Here is a 20,435-nt window from a genome sequence, read left to right on the forward strand (position 1 = left end):
GTCTTATTTTTTTAGGAAACACTCTATGGGACCTAAGGAAGACGTTGTGATCAATTTTGACCCTAAAATCGTAGGGCCCGTTTATCTTCCTTGCCCATATATGGTAAATTCTATCCTAATTTTGGGCTCCTTTTGAAGTTTCCGCGGTCTAAAATTTTTAGGAAACCCGATTTGGTACATAAGAAAGACGTTGTGATCAATTTTGAACCAAAAATCCGATGGCCCTTTATCTTCCCTGCCCATATATGGTACATTCTATAGTAATTTTGGCCATCTTTTTGAAGTTTCCGCGGTCTGAATTTTTCAGGAAACACTATTTAGGATTTAAGGAAGACGTTGTGATCAATTTTGAACCGAAAATCTGAGGGCCCGTTTATCTTCCCTGCCCATATATCGTAAATTCTTTAGTTATTTGTCACCTTTTTGAAGTTTCCGCGGTCTAAAATTTTCAGGAAACACTATTTGGGACCTAAGGAAGACGTTGTGATAAATTTTGAACCGAAAACCTGAGGGCCCGTTTATCTTCCCTCCTACCCAAATGTTATTTGAAATAAGTTTAATTTATAATCATATAGATCTTACATAAAAACAGCAACGAAATACACAATGTAATGTAAAATAAGTCAAACGTAATAAATATGTCATTTTTGATATGGCAAATAGCCGCCCCCCGAAAATGTATCTGCCCCTCCTTTGCCCCCTAAGAACTTAAAGCTGGCGTCGTCACTGTAACAATATAGTATGAAAAAAAAATGAAATGAAATTTTTGAGTTTTACGTCCCACGCTTATGCCGGTTAGGCTAAAGGAGACGGTGATGATGAGTAATGAATGAAATGGTGGAATGAAGAAAGTGGGAGGAAACGGGAGAACCCCGAGAAAACCCACGCACACGGTGTTTGTCCAGCACAAAGTTCACTTGGCGGGAGCAGGGTTTGAACCCGATACCCCTAGCACCAGAGGTGAGCGCTCTACCACTGAGCCACCGCGGCCCAATATAGTATGGAGTTCTTGCATACTATTCATTGTTGGCGGAAAAATTTCTTCTTTTACTTTCTTTTCTCCACATCAAAGGATTACACCGAAAAGTTTACAGAAATGAAAATAAGCTTTTCATTGTTGCATTGTTATGTTCTCAATGATTTTGCATTGTAAATATTGGCTTTAAAAATATTAACACAGTATGTTAAACTTTCAGTTAAAGAGAATTTTCCAAGAATTGTGCTATATATTTTAAATTATGCTTTATGCTTTATTTTCTAAAATTATGCTTTTAAAACTAGTTTCCCAATGTGAGTGCATTTTGGCGTTCACCCAGTGTCGTGGCCATAGTGCTCTCAAACGGGTCGGGTCGGGTCAACTCGGGTCGGGTCAGTCGGGTCAGTTCGGGTCGGGTTGTCGGGTCAGGCTACTCGGGTCGGGTTGTCGGGTCGGGTCAATCGGATCAGCTCGGGTCAAGTTATTCGGGTCGGGTTGTCGGGTCGGGTCAATCGGGTCAGCTCGGGTCGGGTTGTCGGGTCGGGTCAATCGGGTCAGTTCGGGTCGGGTTGTCGGGTTGGGTTATTCGGGTCGGGTTGTCGGGTCGGGTCAACCGGGTCAGCTCGGGTCTGGTTATCGGGTCAGGTCAATCAGATCGGATCACGGTTCGGGCAATCGGGTCGGTTCGAGTCATCGGGTCGGGTCAGTCAATTCGGGTCACGGGTCGGGTCGGTCTTCAACCCGACCCGACCCGACCCGTTGAGAGCACTAGTTGTGAACGTGGTGTGGTGCTAGAATGCATACACGCAAGGGTAAAAGAAGCGGCTGCAACGTTACAGGAAAGAAAATAAACAAAAGAAACGACACTATAATATAGTATTCTGAACATTATTAAATATCTTAATGAACAATGAACAACGCACAATATTATGTTGTTCATGTGTTCCATTGAACTGTACAAGGCGACACCGCTGGCAATGGGACCAATATTACCTATGAAACTTGTAAAAATAAACTAAACTCAATGTTAAGTTTTTCATCACTCTCCATTGTCACAAAACAAAAAGAATACTGTCAAGAAATATGAAAGAAAACGAATGCGTCTGGAATGCTGAATGGAGCAAAGTATACAGATATTACATCCATATACTTTGGAATGGAGGAGATTACAGTGACATTTACCGGAAAGACTTCAATAGCACTATCTGGCGGAAACATACAGAAACATAAGAAAATAAGTATAATCCGTATAATTGTCCTTTTAATATACGTACGGATAAACAGAAATTAACACGAGTATAGTCGGGATTTTATATTTTCGATAAAATTCAACACCCGACTACTCTCGGACTTTAATGCCAAGAGCTTAAACCAATAAACTGAATACTGTATATGAAATTTTAAGTTCCCTTTCGTGTAAATACATCTTTCTTTGTGTTCGTAGGACTATAGTAAATTGCTCCTATGAGTATTTAAAAAATGCATCGAGAGAATTAGATTTTAATGTATATTATGTGATTATACTAATATAATCACAATATTAACTCCACGCCAGAAGAATTTCCAAGAATTAAAAAGAAAAATCCACAGAGCTTAAATCAAGTGCTGCGCAATTCTGGCTGAGAACATCTTCAGGTTCACTCATACCTAACGCAGTAAAATGGAACCGTTAAATTAATAAAGCAAGAGAGAACAATTCCTTTGTTTTGACTTCAAAAGGTAACTTTGAGTGTAACGCCCCTTTCAGCAGCGAGGTTATATGAGACAGAACCTACTGATTAACATGGAATCCGAACCACATGAGCTCCCGCCGGGAATCGAACCCAGGTATCCCACGCCAAAGGCGCGTACGCTAATCGCATAGCCACGAAGGAGCTCAAAAGGTAATTTTGAGTCATACCGGTAAATCCTAGAGTTTTTATCGCTAGAAACTAAAAGAAGAAAACTTTCTTAATTTATTAATGGGTAGTGTACATCAAAATACATTAGATAACTTTTATTCCCTTAGATTCAAGCGATAAAACTTCAAATTTATTAATGTAATTTCCGTCACAAGCCGTCTCTGCAAGGTTCCCATTTTTGGTTCCGAATAATATGTCTGTTACGTAAAAAAAAGCATATAGATCGGTATGTGGTTCATTGTATTTTCATGTAAATACATTTTCTGGACTGTAACGACTTTCAGGGAGGAATTTATAATGTAATTAGGGATGTTACCGATCTCGTCTCGAATTATCGAGACGAGACTGATACCGAGACGGACTTTCACATATCAAGACGAGACCGAGACGGACTTTTATATACCGAGACGAGACCGAGACAGACCTCTATAAATGGAGACGAGACTTAGGTGAGTTTCGAAAGTTTCGGTCTCGTCTCGAATATTGATAGATAGCTATTAAAATTGCCTACACTCAAAATTTGTTTCGTTGCTGTGTTCGATAATATAGGATCGGTTGACTGATGTACAGTGGCGTATTTAGGGGTGGATATCGGACTCAAGCCCTTCCCAAAATAAATTTTTGATCATTTTTTCGCATTGAAAGTATAACACAAATGTTTCTTACTCAATTCTCAAGCCTCTCCCGAAATAAAATCCAATGCTGATGTATATAGTCTTCTTTCTTTCTTTCTCTCTCTCTCTCTCTCTCTCTCTCTCGCTGTTGTATTTTCGCGAATTGCACTATGTAAAGTATTACATATTTCTAATTTAGATATAAAATAAAACCATAATATAACATACACTATTCAGTGTAACAAAGGACAATACAGTAGCACTAACATCAACATTTTGGAGATCTTGATTTGGAATGAACGGTGCAAAGCGCATCAATTGTATCTTACCTTCAAATATTGTGATCATGTTTGGCCTAATGTATTTCGAATGAATGAAGGAACAATGTCACCAGAAATGGAAAATTTAACTTTTTCTAAAGTCTTTACTTCGAAAATGTTCTGACTTGTCACGTCTCATCATGTAGATGCTTCCAAAAGACTTAAATGATCGTAATGCCATTTACAACAATTGTTATTTCAAACTGTTTCAAAGATACCAAACACATGGATAATGATTGTTATACTGCTTAAAATGAAGAGTTTGTGTTATTTTTTATAATAATTGTTGCTTTCCTTTGCTTCTATAACATTGCAACAATTTTTTTTAAAAAAAGTACAAGTTACATTTTATTTTAAGCAGTGTTGCCCACTTAAATAAATTGTTAAATATTATTTTAAATATAGTGAAAATAATGTAGTTAAACTGCAAAATATTTTTTAATTACTCCTAATTTGTTTTATGGTGCAAGAATGTTTTCAAAAGACGATGTTTTTCATAGTCTTTGGGCTACTTATAATGTTAATGTCAAAGTTTTCGTTCCAGCAATACATGTAATTGCAAATTTTAACTGAAATTAAATGTGGGTCTAATTAATAACTTCTAATTAGTAGCACTAGTTGTTCCCCCTAAGCCTTAGCCCTCTTGTACACTTTAAATTAAAACCGTGCTTAATTAAAAGTTCTAATTACACCCTAATTACGTTTCACTTGCTTTAGTTTGACCACCGACCTCCTCAAACTTGATCCATACCATATAGCCATATTCAATTATTCAAGGACTTACACTTAGTAATACACATTGTGTTGATTTTTGGTTTGGTTTGGTTTAGTTTAACGTCCCACGATTATGCTAGGGTGGCTAAAGGAGACGTGGAGCTACTTATTACAGCGAAATCCGAACCGCTTCGGTCGTACAAATTTACCCCCAGCGGGAATCGAACTCGGAACCACGCGAACTGAAATCATGTTTGCTAGCCGCTAGACCAAAAGGGGGTCGTCAGATTGTGTTGATTTAAATCATTGAGTCAGTGTTGCCAGATCCGAAGATAAAAAACTAGCGTGTCTGTGCTCCAAAAGTATCGGATTTGAACTATTTGTAACCCAAATATATAGAAATGAATTATTTGGCAACTGATGACTGGTACTAATGAAATAATTTTAACATGGGATGCAGTGGCGGCGGTTGGACGTTAAAAGTGAGGGGGCAAGACATGATCTGAATATTTGTATATAAATGTTAGTTTTTCTGGTTGTTTCTAACATTTTGTTTGACGAAAGGTTGTATAACTAATAGGATACTATATTTTCAGTTAAAATACCGTATATCGTATATAATAGTTTATTAAGTAAATTGAGAAGAACAACGCAAGTAGATACTAGCCCTTTGTACTCTTAAACAACGAAAGTGTAAGAAGAGATTTGATTCCTTGCTCATGAACATCTTAAAATTCTGTCTGGAAAATTGTGTGATCAGATTATTTAATAAATTTGCAAAACAAATAAATAGAAAGGATAATATTAATCATAGTAATGAATAATGATGCTTGTTTTGCAAAAGTTATATTGAAACTGAGGATTAATGAAAAACTTAATATTTAATTCCACACATGCTATTAAATGTATGTTATTACTCTTAGAAATACTACAAGCATATGCTACGACATTTAAAGAAATATTTGCTTTTGCAACTTCTTGAAATATGTTCGTTGCCATTAGGTGCAGTTTTCACTTTCTTGGAACACATCAAAACACAACAATACTTACAATCCACACTTCAGTTATACAAAATAAACTTAAAACCTAGAATTATGTTCAATTTACTAAATTTCATTGTATATACACTCGTACATCCTTAAACACAACACTTCACTCGTATATTACACTACAAAACAATGGAAAAGGTAGAAGTTGTTTCTTATCACGCTCTTTTTAATCGATATTCCTTACTTTAGAAAGGAGAAAAGACATTTTAGGAACTGTCAATTTTTGTGCAATTAAAGAATAACTTATGAAATAGGCCCTACTTTTTTGCATAATGTTCTTTCGATTAGCTTCAAAGCGGCTCACTAACATATCGAGCCCTTGTAAGAAGAAATGAAAGTATGCTGAAATTGTGCTCCAATAGGTTATTTTTTGGGGTTATTTTCTGTGGCGATTAAAACGCAATTACTGTAGCTTTCTTTACTCCACGGGAAGACAACCAATACGTATTCACGCAACAGCAAATATTATATGGCAGCATTTTTTCCTATTAATCAGTAACACATACAAAATCGTTACATTTCCAAATGAAACTATATACATTAATTGGTTACTTCAAAAAAGTGCGGGGGCAACTTCCCCCCCTAATCGCCGCCCATGATGGGATGGAAAGTGTGCTGAACATATTGCTAGAAGAAATTATGATCGATGGACGAACACAATTCTAGACTGGATACCACGAGACAAAAACAGCGTAGGAAACGTCCGCATACAAGAAAGGTGTGACGAAATCAAGAACCACTGGGCAGGAGTGGTTTAAAGGCAGAGCGAATGGAGCCCAAGCTCCGGGGCTCTCAGGCTGAGGGGGCCCCAAAAAGTACTAAAATATAGCAATCAACTTATTATATGATAAGCTTCAGACCCATGCTATTTTTTTCCGGTCGCTACGCTCGCGGTATCCTTAGATTTAAGTCTTCTTCCACCAGCCTCTTCACGATACTTATTTTGTGAGAGAGTGAGCTATTTTGGGCCTCTATTACAAACCAAATCATTAGTTTGCGGTGACAATTCCTTTCAAATATATCTGTCATTATTTAGAGCAAATCTAGATTTTCCAAATCTCCTTAACAATAAAACGTTCCTATTCAAATCAATTTGGGCTCTCTGAGATACTGAAAAATCATTCCCTAACCAGGCACGTAGCCAGGATTTCGTGAAGGCGGGGGGGTCCGTGACATGAAATACTGTGGTCATCACAAAAGGGGCTCGATCATTCTAAACTATTTTACTGTAACATATATTGGTTCGTTTAGCCAGGATTTCGTAACGGGGGGGAGTGACATGAAATTCTGAAGGCCCAGGAGCTCGATCAATCTAAACTACTTTACCATAAACATATATTGGTTTGTTAGGACAATAGAATTAGGATATGTTGGCAAATATTTTAATAACAAACTATGAAGAAATTTCGAGCAAAATAATAAAAAAAAAAAGTATTGAAAAAGATTTTACAATATTTACGTCCTTCTCCTGTTTATTCAAATATAACAATTTTCCTTTCGTTATGACCTCAATTATTATAAAAAGTACATACTGAATACTGTCTTGTAAACTATCTTCTAATATAAATAAAATAAAGAGTTTGTTTGTGTGTTTGTCTGTCAGTCTGTCTGTGTGTGGCCTGGGGACCAGACGAGTGGACCGAGAGTTACCAAATTTTGTTCAGGGGTACCTTGGCCCAGGCCCCAGATCAAGACGAAGCGTTTTTTTAAAATTTCGAAACAGGGGGGTCTCAGGGGGCGTTTACCGGAACCGGCTTGGGAACCAGACAAATTGACCGAGAGTTACCAAATTTTAGTCACGAATACCTTGGTCCACGCTCCAGACCAGAGTTAAACGTTTTTGTCGAAATTCGAACCAGGGGGTCTCAGGGGGGCGTTTACCGGGACATGTAAAAGTAGTAGAAAATAACCGATATTTATTTAACAATCACCAGATACAGCTCAGAGGTCATTTTACACTGGATATCCAACAACATTAACAATGGAAAGGATTTGGGAAGATATCAGCCAGGGCCTGTTTAGTAGGTGCCATCCCGGCATTTGCCTGGTAGGACTGAGGGAAATCCTGGAAAACCTCAGTCAGGATGGTCGGCAGCGGGATACGAAGCCACGACCTCCCGAATACGAAGCCAACGCTCTACCACTTGAGCTATTAGTGTCGAATTCATATTTACGCGGTCGCTGAAATCAATGGTGAAACTCGGATCGCATTTACTTTCAAATCCACGCTATTCGGCTCCGGGCCGGGGGTCACCTGAGGGGGGTGAGATAAAAAGACACATAAAAGTAATCCAAAATGACCGATATTAGTGTCAAATCCATAGTTTTCGCGGTCGCTGAAATCAATGGTGACACTTCCATTAGCGATGACTTGCAAATTTAGTTACAATTGTATGCGGACCCGGAGTCAGCGGGGATTGGATACCGAGACATGTAAAAATAGCCCAAAATGACCGATATTAGTATGAAATCCATAGTTTTCGCCGTCGCTGAGATCCATGGTGATACTCCCACAGGCGTTGACTTCCAAATACAGCCCCTGTGCGAAGCATGTGTATGTTCAACTAGTTTTACAATATAGGCTATGCATTCCTTTCTCTGTTGAATCAAATGCTAACAGAACTTTCTTTCAATATAAATTTTTGTTTTTATTATTCCGTCAACTATTGTCGGTTCCAAATGACAGGTTAAAGGAGCAATAGAAAATTGTCCTTGAAACAACATGTTTGATACTGCAAGGATGCGATGACGAAAAAGTATGATTTAAAATGTCCACGCTGTTACACAACGGCACTATGCTTTCGAAAGCTTGAAATCTCCCTGACTAGTAGCGGAAATTCTGAGAATTCCATAACTTTTCTTGAAATTTCAAATTCGCTGACTCTTCCAGAATATCTCGCTTACTTCGCCACCATATTGCAAGTAATATAAATCTCCTCATAAGAAAGAGTAAGCAAAAGCTTCCTGTAGTTTTCTTTTTAATTTTTAACGCTGATCCTTCTTTTTGTCATTTCATTTTGTTTTATCCTTCCTTATTTTTTTTCATTTCTGGTCTCGAAGGGGGGGGGGTCCGGACTTCCCCTTGGCTACGTGCCTACCCTAACAACATGTATTGGGAAATATTACTTAACACGCGAAAAGTATGATGAAATGTTCTCCCATTAATTTTGAAACGTACAATTGCTATCTTGTTTATCAAAAGAGAATTATAAGTAATTCCTTTTATTTGTGTGTCGATATTCAATATCTTTGCCTTAGGTGAAACTAAATCCTCCTTAATTACTGATATCTGCGAAACAGAATCTAAATAGTGTCAGCATTTTTATTTTCAATCAATAATAGCATTAAGATCATATTATTTCGTGTAGTAATTAAGGATTTTACAACACGACCCTTACTTCCTAATAAGAAAAATGTATGCGCTGAAATTATTCATAACATAGGGGCCTCCCTTGAAACAGACGGCTCCAGGGTCCCCAAAAACCTTAATACGCCCCTGCCACTGGGAAGTAACCTGAAAAGAATTGCCCAAGATAGATAGTTGTAGAGAAGACTTGGAAAGACCTTCATCCAGCAGTGGATTGATAATGGTTGATCATGATGATGGTGATGATTTTATTATATCTGGACCTCAGAGGTAAACTAAACCAAGTCATAATTTCGTAATTTTACAGAAGAAGCCCTATTAAGTAAGACCTATAGTACTGTTTTTCAAACTATATTAAGTAGTTACAAAGTAGTAGGATACTTTCAGACACATTATTACACCACTAGAAAGAACATAGTCTATTAAAAAGTATTCTTAACTCAATTTCGACCAAAAAATGGCTTAGCATAGTCTACCTCTAAAGTTCAGATATATATACTTATAACGTTTACTAGGTAAGGTAGGGTAAAAATGGATCCAAAATTTAATGAGATAGCAAAATAAATATTTTTTGACTATTGAATCCTTCGTGTTGCAGCAATGAATTGATGCATTAATGAATTGATGTATTAATATGAAAATTAATACAAAAGAAAACTAGAAAGTTAAGAATCACTTGTTCTGGCGAGAGAGAAAATAGATGCAGATAGCTCGAATTACCTGTACCACACATAGCAAAGCTGAGTGACGTAGCTCCCACCACAAGGTTCAGAAAGTTCGTGTTATAAAATGTCAATTAAACACGGAGATGTGAAATGTAATAAAGCATTTGATCAATTTGAAACAGAATATATTGTAGTAATAATTTAACCTATTTGTTAAGATAATGAACGTTATATTCTGTTTTTAAAATAATAGTCGAAGCAGAATGTATTGGATAATAAACGAGAATTTGCAAAATTTGAATTTCGGTACAATTAAATACATTAGTGTTGCCATGTATTGCTTTATTCGTTAGGAGGGGTTGAACAATTCTGATTCAAAGGAAGGAAATAAACTACTATATAGTACTGGAGTTAATTTAATAGAGTTTAATTGTATAGGCAGTACTAAGGCTATATGAGACAAAGTGCTGAAAGTGAAATATGGGTTACTATTAGAGTTTTACTCCAGGTATGATATACCCAGTGATGATTGAACCTGGAACACACGCATAAAAAACATTAGCGCTAGCAAATTATCTATGAAGAGGTACGCCATGCCATAATTTTAGGTCAAGAATGAAGACAAAAACTAATAACCGGAAACGACAGACTGTGTGATAATAATTCTTTCACAATTTTAACACTATTTATTTCGAGACTTTCGAGACGAGGCCGAGACTTGGCCCTCGAGACCGAGACCGAGATCGAGACAAGCATCTGTTGACCGAGACGGCGATTTTTTACTCGAGACGAGATCGAGACCGAGACCACTATTTATCAACCGAGACGAGACCGAGACTGTACAATAGGGTGGAGTGAAAAATTGAAGTTTGCACATCGTTATTCTAATAGTGCGGGATTATTGCTCCTTATTAAGTATTTTAAAAATCAATATTTATTTTTGTTGAAATCTATTATCTTTGGGTGCCGCCAGCATGGTTAACCCTTTCCTTCCGCAAAATTTTCCAACTTTTAGGTTGGCGAGCAAGGAGACTAGAGGAATGGTTGATATCCTGCCAAATAATTGTCTTAGAAACTTGAGCTAAAAAGAATTGAAATGGAGAGTATTTGTTTTTATTCTGCCAAAGCATTTTACAATACGTAGAGTGAAAATATTTCAAATTTTCGTGCTACAAATACAAGGACTGCTACAAATACTGGTAGAAAGGGTAAAATAATACGACGTTTAGAAGAGTCTGTTCAGAGACTTTTGCAATGGCTCGTTTGTCTGCTGCACGTAAATGAGCTCCCTTTAAGACATTTGCTAGAATCAATTGATGGTAAGACAGCAAGCAGGTCCTCATGCATTTTCTGGACAGATTGGAAGATCATTATTAAATTGTGAAAACCAACCAGTTGTGGAATATGATGTAATTGAGAGCCATCTTTCAGCTTTCGAGAATTATAATGATCTCAGTGCGGATCAGAAATATTTGTGTGAGATTTGCAGGGCTGTTTCAAATGGACATTTTCCTGATTCTTTGGCGAAACGCTAGCCAGGAAACATTTCGCACGTCAGGTGGGTTCCTACAACAAACAGAATTAATCGACTGTATATAGCTACACCAAACCCTTCAGAAGAATTAAAAGTGCTCTCTCAGTATGTTGTAAAAGTGTATGCGCCAGTTTGGTTCAGCATAAAACAAACATTTTTACACAGATAGATCAAGACATTTCTTCAAAATAATTCAGTTATTGCGCTTCCTTCCTGAAAAGTACAAGGCAGTCATTGATCCTGTACTTCAAAGAAATGGAAATTTTGCACATCCTGAAAACATTCTCCTCTCTATGATGACAGATGAGAAGAAACATATCAGAAAACTGGACTTAAGACGAGTCCTTAAAGCAAAAACCTCGCAAATGCCTGGAATCAGAAATTACGACATTCCATTAGTCAATTTTGAAGCTGAAGACTACACAAAATTCATAAACTGGACAGATTTGGCTATAACTTGACCCCCCCCCCACACACACACTTATTATGGACCTCACTGCTGCGAATATTCATAGAGTCGTTCAAGGTGATACCACAAATATTGAAATTCCGAATATTCCATGCCTTAGCCAAGCTGTAGAACGATATGTAAAATTGGTGACAGAAGCATCGTCTTGTGTTTGTGGTGTAAGTGCATGAGATGGATACATAAGGGCAAGACTCGAGCCCCGAAGATGTACGCCTGTCTTCAACATAAAGTCATAGTTTTCTACAGTGTAATGTATGTTGACATGTATCTCCACATATTATTTTGATATGAAGTATTCCTAGCTCATTTTCAAGAATAGAAAGTAATGTATTTTGTCATGTTTTCACATATTATTTGTATATTAAGATTTCCTAGGTTATTTTCAAACTGAGATCAGAAATGTTCATGTCATTACATGACTTTTCTTATATTTGCAATTAATCTAAAAATTGTGTGAAGATGTCTATTGTAACATACACTATACACAAAAACCTAAATCTTATGTTTGTACTGAGTGGTGTATTTTTGTCATCTTTTTTCACATATCATATTATAAAGCTTTCTTAGCTTATATTCAAAGAGACAAGAATGAAAAATCGCCTCACTAACTTCTCTAATATTATTAATATACAGTATTTATCAATGATGCCTGTAGTCGAGTATATACGTAGGGTAATACAGACTACACATAAATCTAGTCCAATTTTACGTACAAGGTAGTGTTCTTTTTTATGTTTGTTCACATATGTTTATAAAGATTTTCCAACTGATTTTCAAACTAAGAAACAATAAACTTGATGTTATGAAACTTGTGTAATATTTGTAATAAAGATGTTATATTCGAATATAGCCTATATGTAAGATACTTAGTTTCATTTTTCCATTCAAGCATAATGTAAAAAATATAAGTACGTTACAACTAACTTTTCGAGCCCTCTATATCTATAACACTAAAAGGAACTGACTCAGAGGAGTGAGGTTTCTGTGATACAATATTGTTGTATAACAACTTTTCCGAACAGAAAAAAAAATTGCCTCATTTCACAAAACTGTTAAAAATACATATTTCAGCAAAATTTCAAGTCCGTATAGCACCCAAAGGAAATGACTCAGGAGACTAATATTTCTGTGGCACAGTAATCTAATGGTAAGGCAACTTTTTCTCTCTATTAGAAAAAATAATACAGAAAAAATAATTTTGTACCTTTTACCAATACGGATAAAAATATTGGATTTCAGCCAAATTTCAAGTCCCGTGTGGCACCCAAAGGAATTAATTAACGAGACTAATATTTTTCTGATACAGTACTCTAATGGTAAGGCAACTTTTCCGCCCTGTTAGAAAAATTAATTCCAAAAAAAATTTTTTAACCACTATTTCACTCCACCCTACTGTACAAAGTCGTCTCGATACCATCTATAATATGTAATTCATAAAAGTTGACAAAAATGCATCAACGAGGAAATTACTAAACATAAAACATTCCTTTCGTAATTTTCCGGTTTACTTGAGTATTTAAACAAAATCGTGAAGAAAGAGCAGAAAACGATAAAAGAAGACATTTCTCTTTTTTGGAGAATGAGTAAAGTCATTAGTCTGTTACGACATTAAATACGTAAAAGCCAGTCATGGATTAGTGATTTTAATCCCGACGAAATAGTGTCGTAATTGAAACACAGTGACTTCATGTTGTCCATTGTAGAAACGAAAATGAACACTAAAGAACCCGAAAAAACACCGAATGAAATAGGTCATTAAATTTCCTTCTTCCCCTCCCTCTGTCTCTCTCCAACTAGAGTGCGTATCTTGTTTGTATTGCTAACAAGGGAAGGCCGCGTCCTTCTTGCTGATTGATTTTGATGCAATCTTTCCTAAAGCTAGGTCAGCTTTAATCTAGATCTGACGTAGTACGCATTCAACTCCCTCTTGATAAATAAATAAAATGAAAATGATTATATAGGATTATTGATAATTGTGTGCTCTTGAGAGCACGAATAATAATAACCACCAACTGATTGATTTCAACACAAATATCATGCCCTATTTTCACATACATGATATGAATAGCAGGGGAGATTAAATATTTTAGTACTATAATTCTCCCTCAGCAGCTTTATAGTGAAACATTCGTCAAAGTATAATTATGTCTATTCTGTTCCTTATCTATATTATTAAAACTACGAAACCAAAATGGAATTGGTAACTTAAAATAGTTTCACACCGATACCAGTTTTCGCACACACTCATTGCTGTCATCAACGATAAATAAAATGGGCATCATTTCAACAATTATTTTGTTGAAGTGCATACTTTTATATTCCTATTTAATGCTGATGTGAGTCCATGAAAGGGTAAACTGAGTAGTTACCGTATGTTTTCGTTGTCATTTGTAACAATAGAGAGTAACATTTATACAAATATGTATTTTCCTTAAAAGCTTTCGGTCTCATGCTATTATTTACTTTACAAGTAGTTGAGAGTATATATATATAAAAGTTCGCTTGGAGTGCTAGATTTCAAGATATTAATCTCCGTGTACAGTTTGTAAAATAATTTTGTCTTACGTTAATTTATGTCCCTGAGTTCCAGTGTCCTCAGGAGGAAAATTTGGGCACATTTATTAACATAAAAGTATAGCGTAGCGTAACTACTTGATTATTAACTTTCCGACATGAAATGTTTTGCCACCCTATACACATCACCACATTTTGAATCCACATGCATGCATTGTTTCTGCAATAAGAATTAAAAAGTAGCTTTAAAAAGAGTATTAAAATATTGAGCTTCAAGAACTGCTTTTTGTCGTCCAAACATTATATACAATGTACAGTGGGCTGCATCGTTATCGGAGAAAGGAGGTGAAAAAAAAAAAACTTATCCAAAATCATTTGTGTTAGTGTCTAATCCTTAATTTCCCTGATCGCCAAGCTGATTGATGTCGGCAGTCTTGATGGCATTTAAGCCCAAGTTTAGCCACAAAGACATGTAGTTTCTCGAGAATATCGAGGAATACTAATTTCTAGTTTGCTGGTTGTTTTATGTCAATAATAATTGTTTTATTTTATTTTATTTTACTGGAATATACTTTTATTTATTTACTAGCATTAATTGACCGGCTGGCTGTGTTAAATTAAGTAAAAATAGTTAATATGTTCCGTTAGTCAGTCATTTTTTACTACAACTAAAGCGCCCTCTGATATGGGTCATTTTCGATTATTTTATTATTTCTTTCCCTCTCCCTCCCTCATGCTGCGTGGCTGAATTTGGATTTAAACGGCATCGGAAGTGTCACTACATCTTAGCGATCCCGAAAACTATGGATTCGACACTAATATAAGATATTTTTAAGGATTTTATACTGTATATTGCCCGTTCCTCAGCGACCCCGAAAAATATGGATCGGCACTGATATCGGCCATTTTCGATGATTTTATATATCTCCCTTCCCCATGTTGCGGGGCACGGCATCGGAAGTGTCACTCTTTATTTCAGCGACCCCGAAAACTATGAATTTGACACTGATATGGGTCATTTTCGATCATATATATATCCCCTTCCCTCTCCCAAATTGCGAAGCTGAATTTGGATATAAACGGAATAGGAAGTATCACTGTTCAACTCAACGACCCCGAAAACTATGGATTCAACACTAATTTGGCCATTTTCGATAACTTTTATATGTCCAGGGGCGAACCAAGTGCCGGGCAACCCTAACGACCGCCCGAGGCGCCACAGTGAGGCACACGAACCTTAAAATTAAATTTTATAACGTGTTTTTTTTTACTGACATTTTTTATTTATATTCTTGTAGAGTTACGTCAATTACATCTTTTTCCATTCCACCATGAAAGAAGAGATATTCATAGTAGGAGGCTGTATCGACAAATGGAGACATGGCATGTTTCAAAAAGACTGGAAGGGTAGTTGGTATTGTTTATAGCGGGCCATGCTCTTTGTGAACTTTTCCCAGGCAATGAATATTATTGTATTTTTTATATATGTTACTCTTTTAAAGTGGCATTTATCATAAAATGGAAACTTTATTGCATATTATGCAGGGCCCATTAAAAAAAAAAGTGGAGGGGCAAGTATAGAATTAATATTTGATAAATACAAACGCAAAGCTAATTTTTGCATGAACTGAGGTAAACTTATCGCATTATATTCATCCAATATAAAATTTGAATTCATTAAAAGCAATTCAACCGATGCTAGTCTGTGTCAATCCGATTAGAGTAGGATAATAATAATAATAATAATAATAATAATAATAATAATAATAATAATAATAATAATAATAATAATAATAATAATAATAATAATAATAATAATAATAATAGAATCGTGAATTATAAAAACAACGTACAAACTGGCAACACACATGTAATGTTGAGCCGTCGTAAACGCCAGCTGAAATTCAGAGTAATGCAGTAACCAGCTGATTTAAATTTTCTACACACGTGCGAAGATAATTAAAACAATCAGCTGATGCGTGTTTCAAAAATTTTAATTGTTTGTAACTTCGACCACAAGATTTCAATACTAATAAAAAGAAAAAAATAATAAAGTAGTATTCAATAAATGTATTCGATTTTGTTTTTGTTTATACATATCGGTACATAAATAATAATAAAAACACATTGTAGTTGATTCTATATGTATATTTTTAAGTACGTACTAAATATACCTATATCATGTATTTGAGTATTATTTTTTCTTTTTGAGAAATGGGTTTAAATATTAAAAGCACTGTAATAAATGTAAGACATAGGTTAGGACCAGGGGGCACCAAAAGTCCCTGTGCCCGGGTGAAAATTTTCCCTTGGTCTGCCCTTGTATGTATCTCCCTCTCCCCCAAGTTGCGGGTCTGAATTTGGATTTTAAAAGCATTGAAAGTATCACTGTTCTTTTCAGCGACCCCGAAAACAATAGATTAGACCCTAATATCGGTCATTATCTATTATTATTATTAAATAGCACCTAAGTTTCACCGTCAAAGTGATATTATAAAAAGCATGCCAAGTCCGAACCTCATCTAGTATATATGAAAAAAATTGATCGAGATCGGTCGGGTGGTTTAAGAGTAATATAAAGTTATAGACAGTCACTCACTCTCATTTTCATTTCTTATATCTCCTCTCGTCCTCCCCTATGTTGCGCCGTCAAAGTAAAATTGAGCACAAACAAACTATTTGCTGAGCAAAACAATATAGTCACATTTAAAAACTAACAGTGACAGTTTCGCCAAATAACACTGGTTTCATCAGACACTATCAAGATCGGTTTAAAAGTTATTAACTCACAAACATAATCACTTTCATTTGTATATATACTGATTTTTGTATATCTTCCATCTTTCCCATCCCCTACGTTGTCTCGTCAAAGTGAAATGATAAAAAACATGTCAGGCCCGAACTTCTCCTTCTATGTTTAATATTTGATCGAGATCGATCGGGTGGTTCAAGAGATTAAGAGTTATAAACATAATCAATTTCAATTTTATGATATAGATTTATTTATTTCCTGTAAATATAAAAGTACACTGTTAATAGATTATATCTATTGCTATTTGCCTTCTTCTATTAGTGATAAACACACTAATAGAGGGCACACTCATGCAGGAAGAGCATCGGGTCCGGAACCCCCTTCCCCTCCAAAAAAAAAATCGACATAAACTTTGTACACTTTCTTAATAAAACTATACTTTGACTAAAATGATTGATGTACGTACACTAGAGATTTGATCTTACACTTCATCTCTATTCTTTATTTTCTTATAAAAGCAACCTATTTCTGAGAATATTACCGGTTCAATAGTAAATAGACGTACTATTTTATAGTAGGCTATTGGACTCCTCCAACCTTTGGACCCCTCCCGTAAAAAATGTCTGGGTGTGCGTCTATATACTCTTAACAGTAATGCACATACGACCTGTAAAACGTTAATCACTTATTACCTTACACTCTGAAACTTAAGATTAAGAAAGTACTCACCCAAACAAACACACATACACTGAATCATTTGTGCTGCGAAAACTATGACATAGCTTATTCAGACTGCAGGATCATATATTGAGGGTGTGTGTAATGCCACGTATGTATATATGTATGTATATGAAGTAGATATTAGATGGATATTCTTTTATACTCAGGAAATATTTACATAATGTCTAAATTGGCATCTGCTTGTTTAAGCAATTTACAGTGGTTAAAAGCAGTTTTATGTTAAGAGTAGATGTATACAAAATATGGTCGCCGGATGGCATTTTGCATAAATCTTATAGATATTTCTCACCTGCCTCAAGCATGGTTTCCTGTACCAAAAGAATTATGACTTCCAGAACGTTTCAACAAACGTTGAGGCGAAACGGGAGGAGGAAAAATCTTGATATTTTTTAAGAAAGAAAAGAAGTTTTTATGTTTTCATTTCAAACATTGTAGTAGCTTCTTTCAATTTAATTTTGTCACGATTTTCACGTAAAACATTCTTTTCCACCCGTCATAGAATAGCTAAGCAAATGCAGAATTGCCAGATTTTTATCTCTTAAGAAATTCTCATTTATGTTGCTAAATAACATACCATGGCTTAAATAGTTTTAAAAGGTTAAAGCAAGATGTAATGTATATACATTGTGGAAGTACTATATCTATATTAGTTCTTTTTTTTAAGTAACGTAAAGTAATTGTTTTTGTTTCATGTTGACGAAAAAATTATTGCATTATTTTCGTGAATGCGTAAATTTTGGCAGTTATTTTTTTGTGTGTGGGGGAGGGGGGGTAGAACATTGCTGGCATTAATTAATGTTGTTTTAGTATACTCTTGTCCCTTAAAAGACATCTTATCTTCTCTTCTAACATATATGAAAAATTACATGTCTCCAAGTTACATTTGACAACGTTCGTTTATTATTATTTCGTAAAGAATATATATGAAGAACAATTTGCTCAAGGTCACATAGGACCTTCAACCACAAAACAAAATGCCCCAGAAATCGATATTTTCTTTCCAATGCACTTCTCTTCTTGTGCTTACGTTTAAAGAATACTTAAGGCAACAGGTAAGTAAAGTATTTACTCCGCCTTCTCGTGAAGAAAAGTTGTTCGTCTTTGGACGAAAGAAAGATTGAAAGAAGAGGGGACGGGGGATATAAAATCTTCAATGAAGTCACGAAAATAGGTTCTAATGAGTCACGTCTTATTTGTTCATTGTTATAAACATAGTATGCAATACATTGTGTGTGTGTGTGTGTACTCAAGTTTGGTTTGTAGCTTCTTTTATATAGCATATGTAAGCCACTTTCGCAAATCCTGGGGGATGAGGGGGACATGTACCCTCCAATCTTGGTACTGGGAGGACTGTCTCCTCCAATAGTCCAATTTGAAATTTGTTTCTTGGGGAGAAATGTGATGATTTGTGTCTGATTGCCACAAAGGAAAATGAGATGAGGTTGTAACGGTCTTACCAGTCCACCCGCCCCTTAATTTTGAAGACAGATTTGCGCCGCTGATGTAAGCCCACAAGTAAGGACTAAGCATATGATGATTTTGCTAGTTTGTTCTATTAGCTCCCGGCATAAGCATACGTGAGCTTATAGATTCACTCCAGGTGTATGTGTGTATGTACATATGTGTGTGTCTAGTACTTTATTTCTCAGTAACCACTGGCCGAATCTGAACCAAATTTGATGGGCAAGTACCCCTTCGTTTGAGAAAAAATGCTTACTATATTTGGTGAACAAGCTTGACCAGAGACAGACTCGGCTTGGTTCGGGACTCGGCTTGGTTCGGCTCGACTTGTGTATGGTACTGTATTTCTCGGTAGGCTTAGTTATTACAGTATTTTACAAACTATAAGACTCACTTTTTCTTCGAAAAATTGCCTCCAAAATTCAGGTGCGTGTTATACTCGAAATTAATATTAAAATCTCCAGTGTTTGATTTAAAATTTCCACCAGTTTCAAAAATGGCTATATATTCGATGCCGCGGGAAACTTATCTCAATCTGGAAACATTGGATTGATCTGGCAGCAGCAGTGCACCAATGCGACTAATGAATTACGGGAATTCACAAGCTTGCAATAATAAAAATGGTCAAAATGTTGCGTTTTTTTTTTTTTTTTTTTTTTTTTAATGCTTAAGAATTAAGGTGCGTCTTGTAGTCCGTAGCATCTTATAGTCCGTAAAATACGGTATTCAGGTCTGAATGAAATTTGATGAGCAAGTACCTCATCGTCCAAGGAATAAAGATGAAGGAATAAGGCTAGAGACAGGCTTGGCTTGGCTCAGCTTGACTTGTGTGTGGTACTGTATTTCTCGGTAACTACTGTCCAGATCTAAATCAAATTAGGTGGACAAATAGCCGATGGCCTAAGGAATAAAGATAGCTATATTTGATGGCTGAGGTCGACTCGAATTGCGTGTGGTACTTTATTTGTTGGTAACTACTGACCGGATCTGAATGAAATTTGGTGGGTAAGTAGCCCATCATCCAAGGAATTACTATCGCTATATTTGGTGGCCTAGTTCGGTCTGGAATAAGCTCTGTTTGGCTCAGCCACAACTATGCACGCCAGGAGATTCTGACTTCGGTTAACCAATTGTCCCAACCACTTCTATTCTTATATTTTATATCAAGTTTGGGTGCAATGTTTGGATGTATTTGATGTATAGTCTGTTATAGCAATTACTATTTCCATTCTATATGTGTAAATATACTGTAATAGACGTGTTTATTTGATGGAACAGTAAATTTGAACTAGTAATTGGTATTCGTTTTATATACTTTTTAAGTTTGCCATATTTATAATACGATTAATGTATGGTTT

This window comes from Thermobia domestica, chromosome 8 (genome assembly GCF_964235325.1).
Source record: "Thermobia domestica chromosome 8, izTheDome1.hap1.1, whole genome shotgun sequence".
Taxonomy (NCBI): Eukaryota; Metazoa; Arthropoda; class Insecta; order Zygentoma; family Lepismatidae; genus Thermobia; species Thermobia domestica.